A 13,212-nucleotide genomic window follows, 5' to 3' on the forward strand; every position below is an offset into this window, starting at 1 on the left:
GAGTGACTGGATATATTGTAGTACTGATCGCCAAATCAGTGTTTCATATTTGTTCAATTCCGATATTGCTGAGTCTGGGAAGAGTCCCAGTCCATTAAACAGCCATGGAAGCACTTTGGCTGAGTAATATTTTAGGACCGGAAGTAAGAAATATTTGGCGAACTTATTATCGATTTTTTTCATTTGATCAACTAACTTGAGTGTCTTTTTCTTAAGATACTTCCTGTAAAAACACTTCGTAGTATTAGTAATTATTAGAAAACCTAGATAGATCATATCCTTTTTCACTTCAAGTTTGCTTTTATTAAGATACCAGGAAGATGTATTCACGCTTTTTTGTTTGGTCATCCTTAGGATTACTGACTTTTGCGGGTGGATACACAAATTATTTGCCACAATACATTGATTGAACGCCTCTAATAGACTTTGCAGTCCTATAGGCGTTTGGTAGCACACAATAAAATGGTCTGCATACACAACCCATGATATTTACAAACCCCTGATTTTAGGGAGAACAAAAGATGCTCTTGAAAGAGTATTACCCACATCCAAGATGTATAAATTGAATAAGCATGGCGGCCATATGCAGCCTTGCTTAAGCCCGTCAAAAGTCAAAATAGGTTTTGACAATAAACCATCTTGGTTTAGCCTGACTTGTATCATGGAAGCCTCATGATATTGACTCAGTATACCTAATAGTCCACCCGTAACACCTAACTTATCAAGTTTATACATTAACATGTTCCGTTCAACCAAATCGAACACCATAGACAGATCCATTGAGGCAACATATATAGGTGGGGATATATCTTTCCAGGATTATTGCTCCATAGATAGTAGTACGATACCTCCACAGTCAGTGTCCGTATGTTTCCTTAAACCAATTTGATGCATGTCAAGGATATTATTCCGGACACAGCATTCTTCATTGTGTTCTAATACCAAAGCTGCAAATATTTTAGAATCTGCGTCCATCAAGGCAACTGGGCGATAATTCAAAGATGATAATTTATTTCCTTTTTTATAAATGGGAATCACAAAAGAAGTGTAATGGGGATGGAACAAGAGGCCACAATGTCAGTCAACAATACCCACAAGACATTTGACCACAATGTTCCTTTTGAAAATTATATTCATCAATTGGTTAGGACCAGTAGCTCTAGAGGTGCCAGTTTTCAGAATTATCCTCTCTATGTCTTCAACTGAGGTTTCCAAGATCCACACAGAAGACTTAAAAGAAGCCAGATCACTACAGTGGGCTCAGCCCAACCTATATAGCTCTTAAAAGATGGCGGCACCAGACCGTTTCAGAAATGGGATTGGTTTGGACCACTATTTGACTTGTCTCCAGTCCGTTCATCAAGGTCCAATATTTTCAGGGGTAACAATATCTCAATACTGACATCATCACCTCTCCGTCCCTTTGATGCATTTGATGGCGATGGAGTTTTTAATCCTTGTTTCACTTTCTGTATTACCTTGAACCTATATACCCTAAATGTTTTAGTTAACTGACGTATCTGTTTGCGTGAACACATTTTCATAGCTTGTACTTGCAGATTGAACTTGTTTGGATGCAGATGTACCTTTCTTGGCCTTATAGCCCATTTTGCTAAATTTTCAATCACAGATTGCAGATAAGGATTAAATGTTCTGTAGGTGTATTTAATTAATTTAATATCCAAAGGGGAATTCTCAAAGTCCTTCAGCAAAACAATATACATTTTAAAATATTGCCATCATGCCAGTTTATTTGGTTACATTTCGAGTTGGTAATAAGAGGAATGGGATACACCTGGCTGTCATGTACCAACTTAATCCCACCCAATACCATTGTTAGCATACTATGATCACTGAAACTGTTGGGCAGAACCGTGAACTAAGTAGCAAGATCACACAGCATTTTAGATATAAAAAGTCTACAGTCGAAGATACACCCCTTCCGAACCAAGCTGGTGTATTCAGATTGACCTTCATTAATGTCATTCAACAGGTATAGACCCCAACCTCTAAATTCTTATGCCACATTTGACCTTGTATTCCTTTCCTCCTTGAGTCACATATCCTCCCTTTCAAAACGGAGGTATTTAATGAAGGATGTTATGTTATGTTAGGTATGTGCTTATAACGTGCCATAGCCGCAGGCATCAGGGCGCACATATAACAAAAGAGAAAATACTGACAAGGCTAACAAATCATGTATAGAGGTTGAGCTGAGAGTAGAGAGGAGGGACAGGTTAAGTCGTGAAGATAGAATCCAACATAAGGATCTGATGGATCATCAAAACTGACAAACTGGCGGTGGTCGAGGTCTGCTGGACTAGATGCATGACAGTCAGAATTAAAATCCCCGGCAACAATGACCTGTCCCCCTGGAGTCTTGATAAACCACCCTTCCAAGATCACATTTGCAGGCCGATTCATGTAATTCCTCTCAAAAGTGTCGCACGCGGCTGTCGCACAGCGTGCCCGTGCGAATGTCTGCGCCAGCCGCGTGCGATAAAATCAATTTCCGCGCACAGCTTATTCATGGATTCTCACCTCCAAAAGCAGACGTGGCGCAGAGTGGCACAGCGACCCTGCAGCAGCGCCAGTTACGCCCCCAAGAACGCCCTCACGCAAGGAAAAGCCATAAAGATCGCAAAACCATCGCAAAGGGCTGCGCCAACCCTGTACCAGTTTACCGGACTGGCAAACAACAAACGCAAAGCGGGGAACGCATATTATGGGTGTCGGCAACACGCGTGCGCGAGAAGTTTCACACGCGATCTGGCCTGGGGGAGCGTGTGCGTGTATTTCAGGGGTGCGCGAGAAGTATTACATGCGAATGGCCTGGGTGCGTGTATTTCAGGGGTGCGCGAGAAGTTCCACACGCGATTTGCCTGGGGGAGCGTGTGCGTGTATATCAGAGGTGAGCGAGAAGTTTCACACGCGATTGGCCTGGGCGCGTGTATTTCAGGGGTGCACGGGAAGTTCCACACGCGATTGGCCTGGGCGTGTGTATTTCAGGGGTGCGCGGGAAGTTCCACACGCGATTGGCCTGGGCGCGTGTATTTCAGGGGTGCGTGGGAAGTTTCACACGCGATTGCCCTGGGCGCGTGTATTTCAGGGGTGTGCGGGAAGTTCCACACGCGATTGGCCTGGGTGCGTGTATTTCAGGGGTGCGCGGGAAGTTCCACACGCGATTGGCCTGGGCGCGTGTATTTCAGGGGTGCGCGGAAGGTTTCACACGCGATTGCCCTGGGCGCGTGTATTTCAGGGGTGTGCGGGAAGTTCCACACGCGATTGGCCTGGGCGCGTGTATTTCAGGGGTGCGCGGGAAGTTCCACACGCGATTGGCCTGGGCGCGTGTTTTTCAGGGGTGCGCGGGAAGTTTCACACGCGATTGCCCTGGGCGCGTGTATTTCAGGGGTGCGCGGGAAGTTTCACACGCGATTGGGCTGCATGCGGGTATTACAGGGGTGCGCGGGAAGTTTCACACGCGATTGGGCTGCGTGCGGGTATTTCAGGGGTGCGCGGGAAGTTTCACACGCGATTGGGCTGCATGAGTTTATTTCAGGGGTGCGCGGGAAGTTTCACACGCGATTGGGCTGCGTGCGGGTATTTCAGGGGTGCACGGGAAGTTTCACACGCGATTGGGCTGCGTGCGGGTATTTCAGGGGTGCGCGGGAAGTTCCACACGCGATTCCATCAGGGTACGTGTATTACAGGGGTGCGCGGGAGCACCACACGCGATTTCATCAGGGTACGTGTATTACAGGGGTGCGCAGGGAGCACCACACGTGAATTGCACGTGTGGGTCCTCCCAGGTGTTCCCTCTACACCCTCCACGGCCCCTGCAGGTGGCTCACACCACAGGGGCCTACCCTGCACATGTCCTGCAGGCACCCCATCCACCATGGACATGCCCCCCAGCCAACCCACATGTCAACTTGCACTACTGCCCACCAACGCATGTCCCCCTGCACCCCCAGCCACCAGGGGCACCCTCCATCAGGCCCCCACCCATGTCTCCCACCCCCCCCACCCCCCAGCACTGTGGGGCACCTGCCAGCAGGCCCCCACCCATGTCCAACTCATGTTCCCCACCCCCCCACCCCCCAGCACTGTGGGGCACCTGCCAGCAGGCCCCCACCCATGTCCAACTCATGTTCCCCCCTCCACCCCCCAGCACTGTGGGGCACCTGCCAGCAGGCCCCCACCCATGTCCAACTCATGTTCCCCACCATCCCCCACCCCCCAGAAGTGCAGGGGCACACTCCACCAGGCCCTCGCCCATGTCCCATCCATGCCCCCCTGCACCTGGTTCCCAACAATCCCCAATCATGTCCGTAATGGCCATCCTCCCCTGCCAAAAGGCCCAACCAACTATCACATCCACCCACATATCAAAGGCAATTACATGTTACACACCCAATGTAAATAATGCAAATGAACACATGTCTGTCACACACAATGGCTGCAAGTGAATGTTAAAACACCCAACATGACATGCATGAAAGCAATGAAATGATACGACACATTGAAGGATGAAAATAAAAATGTATTGAAAATCAACTTGAATGGAAATGAAATGAGAAAAACCACAAAGCAAAACAACCAAAAGAAGATGAATGTCCATGAAAAAAATCAAAAACACACAGCACAATCAAAATGAATGGTGTCCAAAGTCACAGTCAGAAAAGCAATCCAAGTGCAAATGATAAACAAAAACCATGGCTCCATGGCGATGAAAAAAATCCAAAAAATAAAAAAATCAATTGAAGAACTATTTACAAGATAATCCTGGGTCCATGAGCCCAACCAAATGAAACCTAACTATGACAACTAACTAAAAACTGAACTATATACTAAAATGTGGCGCATTGTCCAATCGCAACCAAATAAAGAAAAAATTAAAGGAAACCTAACACTAACTATATAACTATATACAAAGTCGGCGGGCAAGTCCAGCGGCTCACTCCGTGGTGTTCCGGGCCAGGGCATCATCGAACTCCTGTTCGATGTCCCGGAGGCGGTCCTGTTCCATGGCCCCGAGGGTCCGCAGGGACGACGCCATCTCCTCCTCCAACCCCCTGCGGATTGCCTCGGGCACTCGGCCCGCCTCAGGGCCCTCCGCATGGAGTTCTCTGCCCTGACCATTGTGAGCCGCGCCTCTTCCGCCCGCCGCCGCTCCGCACCTATATGCTGGCCCAACCGCTGCCACACGGAAGACACTTCCCGTCCTGAGTCCTCCTGCCCTCCGGCCGATGCCTGCACCTCCGATGTTGATGGCCCTGAGCCATGATGCCTCCCACGTCGACTCCGCTGCTGCCTCCGACGCCACTGCCTCTGCCAGCACGCCGGCATCCACGCTGATGGAATCCACTGACGCCGTCGTGCACGTGCCCTGCCTGATGATGCCGGCACATCCTCCATCTGCTGGGGTACAGTTGCTGTGGTGTCTACCCCTGCTGGACCTCTGACTCCCGACTGTGGCAGGGATGGGATCCCCACCGAGCTGGCTGCATCGGTCAGGGCAGGTCCACAGGGGGCCCTGGTGGCATCTGGGCCGGAAGACGGCAAGGAGAACGACTGGCGTATAGTCTCCACAGAGGAGGAGAGGGCCGCCAGATTGGCCGACACATGCAGGAAACCCCCGAACATGGACGATCCCAATTGGGCCATGTCGGCACGGTGCTCTTCGTGATGACGTGCGTGCTCCTCCTGGGAAGCATGCACGGCATCACGAATCACAGCCGTGCGCATCGCGACCCCAATCAGGACCTTCTCCATACGGCCAGGGGTCCCCTCGTCCGCAGGCGGAGGGGAGTCAGATGACATGGACATCCCCTCTACCTGCGGACGGGCCTGGGACGGGGCATCCCTGCTGGTTCATGGTGGTGCACCCACAGGGTCAGGGACAGCAACATGCACAGGCCCCTCCACGGTGACCTGTGCTGCCTCCTGCCCCTGGACTGCACCACTTGCACCAGCAGGGATGCCCCCACCAGGCCCCATGTGCGCCTCAGTGGCGGCCCCCTCCTCCTCTGTGGAAACCACCAACCTGGATGGCTCCTCACCGTCTTCCGCCGTAGCAGGCCCCTGTGGGGGCTCACCCACCCCTTCCGCTGCAGCCGTGGGGGCATCCACGCCACCTTGCTCCACAGCGCCGTCTCCGCCCTCTTCTTCACTAGCCGCTGCGTAGAGGGAGAAATAGAACACAAGCATCAGGGTACTGTACAATGGTCCCCTAGACAGGAAGCAATAGCAGATGAGTGCCACTGTCAAAGTACATTTCCATCATGTCCCTCCACAACACATGTGTCAGTCCAGGCAAAACACACACAGTGACAGTCATGGTGCATGCCATGGACATTTCCATACATGTCCAATGGACTCTCGAAACATACAATGTAATGGAACTCACATGCATCATGGGTCATGCCTATCACATACACACACTTCACCTCAGTCACATCCATATGGCCCCGTACACCCCAATCACAGTGGATACAAGGATGACTAGGCTGCATCAGTGAATCTGTAAATTGTCACAGACATGTGTCATGCATTCATGGCATTCACAAGTCACAGACACGCAGGTCAGGCACACAGACATGGATACCATATATGTACCTGGCATCAGCACCCATCCCTCACCCCCACCCATGTCCAGGAACAGAGACTGCCATGCTCTCATGTGTACAATCTGCATAGGGCTCCCCATGTCGCATTTAAACACATGCAACAACCGTGCAGTTGACACATTACTGGTCGCACATGCATTACCATGATGTCCCTGCACACATACATGCGTACATGGCCTATGTCACACATACAGGCAAGTATCAGACAACCAGCACACTGCAATATGCCCTGTCTCACACAGCAATGCTTGGCCACTTACCGCTCAACTCCAGACGGGTCTCCCTCTCAAGGACCTGGGCGTGGAGCGCTGGCTGTACGCGGTCCAGGACCCTCATCTGGATGGAACTCATACGGCCCCGGCCCCCCTCCACGAGGCGCCGGGCCTTTATGAGGGTCCTGGACCTCAAGTCCTCCCAGCGCTTCTTGACCTTCTGGATGGTGCGGGTTGCCACCCGTCCGCGTTGATGGCAACCACACAGTCGGCCCAGATCCTCTCCCGTCCTTCCTTGTTGGCGCGGGACGATCCGAAGAGGGCATCATACTGCCCCAGGACTTGCTCCACCAGGACACCAACTTCGGTGGCAGTGAAGCTGGTGCCCATCTGCCCCTCTAGCCGGGGGTTGCCACTGGTGCCAGATGTTGATGTGCCCGACATGGCAACCCCAGGGGCAGGAGTGGGTGGGCAACTGGGTCCTGGGGCTGGGCTGTGGAGCGATGTTATCCCAGTCGGGAGTCTTCTGTTCCAGCAGGGGTGGACACAGCAACTGGACCCCTGCAGATGGCTGATGTGCAGGCACCAAATGGCAGGGCACGGTGGCGGCAGGCAGGCAGGCAGCAGCAGATGGCACGTGGGAGGCTGCTCGGGGCACTGGGGGGCAGTAATTCGGCCTTCTGGGCAGGAGCGTGGTCTTCCGTGTGTTTTCGCGTGGCCAACTTGATACGGAGTGATTTGGCACGTGAAAATCCTGCACGTCAGCGTGAAATTCGAGGAAAGGCCCTTAGTGCGTAAGCGCGTCAGCACGCCTACGCGATTTCATTGGACCAAAGGCCCCTACAGCGTAAGCGCGTCTGTGACGATTCGCGCACGGGCATTGCCCTGGCAGGGCTTGGAGATCCCGCGTGCCTTTACACTTCTCTGTACGTGCTTTTCGTGCGGTGCATGTGTTTTCCATCCGTTGGGGTTCACATGCTATTACTTCACAGTGGGTGTTGGCTACGCGTTCTTCTACACGCAAGGCAGACGGTGAGTGGTACCCTGCTCCCCCCAGGCCCGATTGCGTGAGAAACTTCACGTGAACCCCTAAAATACACGTAGCCCGCTCCCCCAGGCCCGATTGCGTGTGAAAACACCTGCGAGCCCCTGAAATACATGTGCCCCGCTCCCCCAGGCCTGATCGTGTGTGAAAACACCCGCAAGCCCCTGAAATACACGCGCCCAGGCCAATCGCGTGTGAAACTTCTCGCACACCTCTGAGATACACGCGCCCAGACCAATCGCGTGTGGAACTTCTCGCGCACCTCTGGAAGACACGCGCCCAGGGCAATCGGGTGTGGAACTTCTCGCGCACCTCTGAGATACACGCGCCCAGGCCAATCGCATGTGGAACTTCTCGCGCACCTCTGAAAGACACGCGCCCAGGCCAATCGCGTGTGGAACTTCTCGCGCACCCCTGGGATACACGCGCCCAGGCAAATCGCGTGTGGAACTTCTCGCACACCTCAGAAAAACATGCACACACTCCCCCAGGCCCGATCGCGTGTGAAAACACCCGCGAGCCCCTGAAATACACGCGCCCAGGCCAATCGCGAGTGGGACTTCTCGCGCACCTCTGAAAAACACGCGCCCAGGCCAATCGCGTGTGGAACTTCTCGCGCACCTCTGAAATACACGCAGACGCTCCCCCAGGCCCGATCGCGTGTGAAACTTCCCGCGCACCCCGGAAATACCTGCACACAGCACAACCGCGTGTGAAACTTCCCGCGCACCTCTGGAATACACATACACGCTCCCACAGGCCCGATCGCGTGTGGAACTTCTCGCGCACCCCTGGGATACACGCACCCAGGCAAATCGCGTGTGGAACTTCTCGCGCACCTCAGAAATACACGCACACGCTCCCCCAGGCCCGATCGCGTGTGAAAACACCCGCGAGCCCCTGAAATACACGCGCCCATGCCAATCGCGTGTGGGACTTCTCGCGCACCTCTGAAATACACGCGCCCAGGCCAATCGCGTGTGGAAGTTCTCGCGCACCTCTGAAATACATGCACACGCTCCCCCAGGCCCGATCGCGTGTGAAACTTCCTGCGCACCCCGGAAATACCCGCACGCAGCCCAATCGCGTGTGAAACTTCCCGCGCACCTCTGGAATACACGCACACGCTCCCAGAGGCCCAATCGCGTGTGTAACTTCTCGCGCACCTCTGAAATACACGCGCCCAGGCCAATCGCATGTGGGACTTCTCGGGCACCTCTGGAATACACGCACACGCTCCCACAGACCTGATCGCTTGTGTAACTTCTCACGCACCTCTGAAATACACGCACACGCACACGCTCCCCCAGGCCCGATCCCGTGTGGGCCTTCTCGCGCGTGTAGGACTTTGGCGCACATTTTTTTCCTGCGCAGGGACGCTACCGCCTGCTTTCGTGTGGCGGACATGTATGGGCCTGTGCGCGTCTTTGGGGCGTGCGCTGTTTTTCCCTATTCGATTCCATGAATACGTGTTGTAGGCGAGCGTGTGGGCGTTCTGCGCACTTGCTTCCTGTACTTCCCCCGTGACGCCCACATTTTCACGAGTTGTTCCCCATTCTGCGTGTGACGCCCCGTGTTATGCCTACTTTTGTTATGTGTGCCGCGCTATGTGCGAATTCGCTGTGGCCTTATCGCACGGCGTTCAATGACCTGTGCGCCAGCGTGCGCCGCACACTTTTTCAGCGCACATCCCACATTTTGCGCGTGCACGGACTTCCATGAATAGATGTGCAATGTTTTCTGTGCGATAATCGCACTTGCACTGCGATAATCGCACTTGCACTGCGATTTTCACTATTTCACTGCGAATCGCACGTTTTCGCACGCGTGCGCCGTTTTTTCGGCGCACGTTGATTCCATGAATCGGCCTGTAAGTTATTTCATGGTTTGGGGTGGTTTAGAGGATTCCAGTACACATTTATGAGTAGAATATGCCTAATGTGATTCAGTCTCTTTCAGTCAATCACCACAGCTAAGATACCTTTATTCACACTACGATATTCAATTACCCTTAAGCCCCAACTGCTACGGATTGCAATGAGCAACCCTCTCGCCAGGCGACCCCTTAATATCTGACTAGCATGTTCCACCCTTATTTCATACCCATCAAACACAGGGGGTGCTAACAACCAAGTCTCTTGTAAGAATACGATTGAAAAAGATCATAGATGCCAACAGAGGTCAGGATCCTTACACAAATTAGAAGAGTCTCTCACATTCCATGAAATGAAGGTTAAATCAGTGTCAGTGCTAAAGATTACCTTTGAGCTCTTTCAATTGCATTATGGATTCTCTTAACCACAACGCAAGCCCATGCCAAATAAGGACTTCCTTCTTCATTACGTTACCCTATGCTGCAGACTCAACTACCAAACTTGAATCAGGTTTAATTATGTTGGGCGCCTTATCTTGGATATCCTGGAACAATCCTTTCTGGGCATGCCCTTTATGGAAATAGATCATATCCTAATTTGTGGAAGTTTTGTATTTCATTGAGGAGCGCATCATAGACTATTCTGGACAGGATTACTTGCCACACATAGTCGTATCTAAATGGATGTATGAAGTCAACTAGCTTTAAGTCTTTTGATATTATTAATCTGAGGGCTGGAATCTTGTTAAAGAAGGCCAAAACTCGTAATCTATTTAACGAGTCAGGACCACCATGGTCGAACATGAAGTGTAGCATTAAGCTGGGAACATCCGGGAACACCGGATCTCTCAGTTGTGCTTCCCTCATTCCTGCATGATGAGCCATAGAATGATTATTTTCCCAAGGGGTAAACATTGGAGCTACATTAATACAAGTGGAATTATGCACAACCCTTTTCTGTGAGATGGGCGGGGTTGTGTTACTAAACCTGTCATTTCTTTCAGGTGTATCTTCTAGCCTCTGCGACAAATAATCACAGACCTCCATGACAAAGGCCAGTTTAGATAATACATCTAAAGCTCTAAATCCATCCAGTGATTTAAGATGTTCCGGCTGGGCTAGTGCTACTTTCAGAATAGTGGACAAAATGTTTGTAGTAGCACCCCTCCCAATGGTGGTATTTCCCAGATGGACTTCCTGTTCTTCGTTAGTCGCCACATGGATAGCCCTTTCTTTGGAATTCTTTGCTAAATTAAGAACCCCTTTGGCATTTAGCAGGAGGCCTTGTAGTGGGCCCTCTCTAATTGTAGGTCCTCTCAATTGGATTTGCGCTAGTGTATTCTTTACTATTTCTCTGATATCCCCTTCAGAGAGAACAGGAGCAATCATCCCTTCAGCCGAGCCTAAGGTGGTCAACGGATGTGTAGGTATGTCATTGGCAAGTCCTACATGATTGATGTGGGGGCAGTTAAATCAGCCTTCTCTACACCTTGATGTAGTCCACCTGTCTCTGATTGGTCCACCACCTTAAGCGTCACCCCACCACCCAAAGATGCATGTAAATTAACAGGTGTTTCCTCACCCTCTGGGCTGCTTTCATGTTATTTCTTTTTTTCTTTTTTGAATACACAGTCTTCAGAGGTTCAAATATGTCAAAAATAGCCCCTTCCACCTGTGGATTGCTTTGTTTTTTTCCCTTCTTCCCTCCCTCGTTCTGGCCTTTGTGCTTCATAGAATCTATTAGTCTAACCTGACTCCCCTGAAATTACATTCAAGTCAACTCTACTCCTTCCTCCATGACCCCCGATTCCATCCCCAAATCTATCACTGATAGTGAAGAACTGTTTCCTCTAGATTCATGGCCATAATATAATTTGCTGTCCTCTTCCGTGGTGCAGTCAGGGAGTACCAAATCCTGACACCTGTCTAATTCTACCTGGATGAAAGGCATAGAAATGTGCACACATTTTTATTTGAAAATCTTACAATGTTTAAGGGGTTATTTTTAGAATTTTTATTTTCTTAGCTTTTTTGATTTTTTTGTAAAACGTGTCCTCCCACCTGGTAGGTATGCTGCCCCCCTCTTTCTAGAGTCCAAAACACTATTCCACTCCGATCCACCAGGAGCCAGTAATTCACATTTGACCAATATAGACATAGTATTACTTTCCTGTGGGACTGCAGTTCCAGAGGAATGTTCCTTTAACTGATCCAAAGCTGGATGTGTTCCTTTTGTGATAGGGGTGTCAACACCACATTTTCTAGAATGTGATCTCTAAATCTCCTATCCAATGAGACCATATGGGAGAAAAACTCTTTTAAATATTTGGTATGCTCATTCAACTTCCAGCATACATTCTCCTTAAAAATTAGAATAGAAGGGTGCATGGAAAGGGATTTGACCCCTCCCCCAAGTGATTCCACCCCTCCCCCAAGTGATTCCACCCATTTCTGGGCCGATGTTAAGCTAAAAAGCTAAAGGCTCCCCCTACTTACTCGTCCATCAGATGTTCAGACAAGGCTAAGAGAGAAACATTGCCAGTAGAAATAATGAGGGGGGTATTCAATAATGAGACATTTTGTAATTCGGTATTTATCCGAACACAATCTGAAACATCTTGACCCAGAAATGGTGAGCTAGAGATCACCAATACGTTACTCTCAACTGTTTCCTGTACAGGGCTAAGCACTGCAGATGTCCTCGCTTCTATATAATATTCACCTTCAACTGGGGAAGGGGATAGGGGGCAATTCAAAGCGCAGGACAAGCTGTCCCTTCGATTGCTAAACATGAGAGGGGCCACTGTGATATCCTTTTTTAAGGCAGCCACTCACCATTTTTTACTCATTATGAGCGCTTGTTCAATATATGTACTCAAGAAAAGTATAAAAGTGTGTAGTCTTCTGCACAACCACCCCCAAAAGGGTGGAGACAAAAGTTTATGTTAGAAAAAAAGAGCTACTGACCCAAAACACGTTCCTCGGCCACAAGACCACAAACAGCCAACAGCACTCGAGTTGCTCTCCGGGGTCTACGCGTGTTGATGCGTGCACCTTGGGTCTTTGTAGCTGGTTCCGGTCTGGGGGCGGCAGGGATAATCTTGCACAATGAAAAGCTCGGTAGATCTCTATAGAAGAAGAGATCATATTAAAGTACTGATGAAATGAGTCTTTGATGTTGTCTTCCGCTTATTTAGTCATTGAGTTGCCCTCCAGAAATACCTCACACCCCAGGTTTTTGTAGCTGTTCTTTTGTCTGGTAGGGGCAGGGTTCATCTTGCACATGAAAAGCTCTGTAGTTCTCTCACAGCAATATTGGATCAGCACAATCCAAGGTGAAACTTGCAGTAGGATGGGAAATTAACCATGGAAAATGCAATTTTAGTAAGAGAAGCACAGTGAAACTGACAACCAACAAAGAATGAAGAGAACTCAATCCTGAGACATTTGATT

Source organism: Ambystoma mexicanum, chromosome 2q (assembly GCF_040938575.1).
Source record: "Ambystoma mexicanum isolate Mex_15411 chromosome 2q, UKY_AmexF1_1, whole genome shotgun sequence".
NCBI lineage: Eukaryota > Metazoa > Chordata > Amphibia > Caudata > Ambystomatidae > Ambystoma > Ambystoma mexicanum.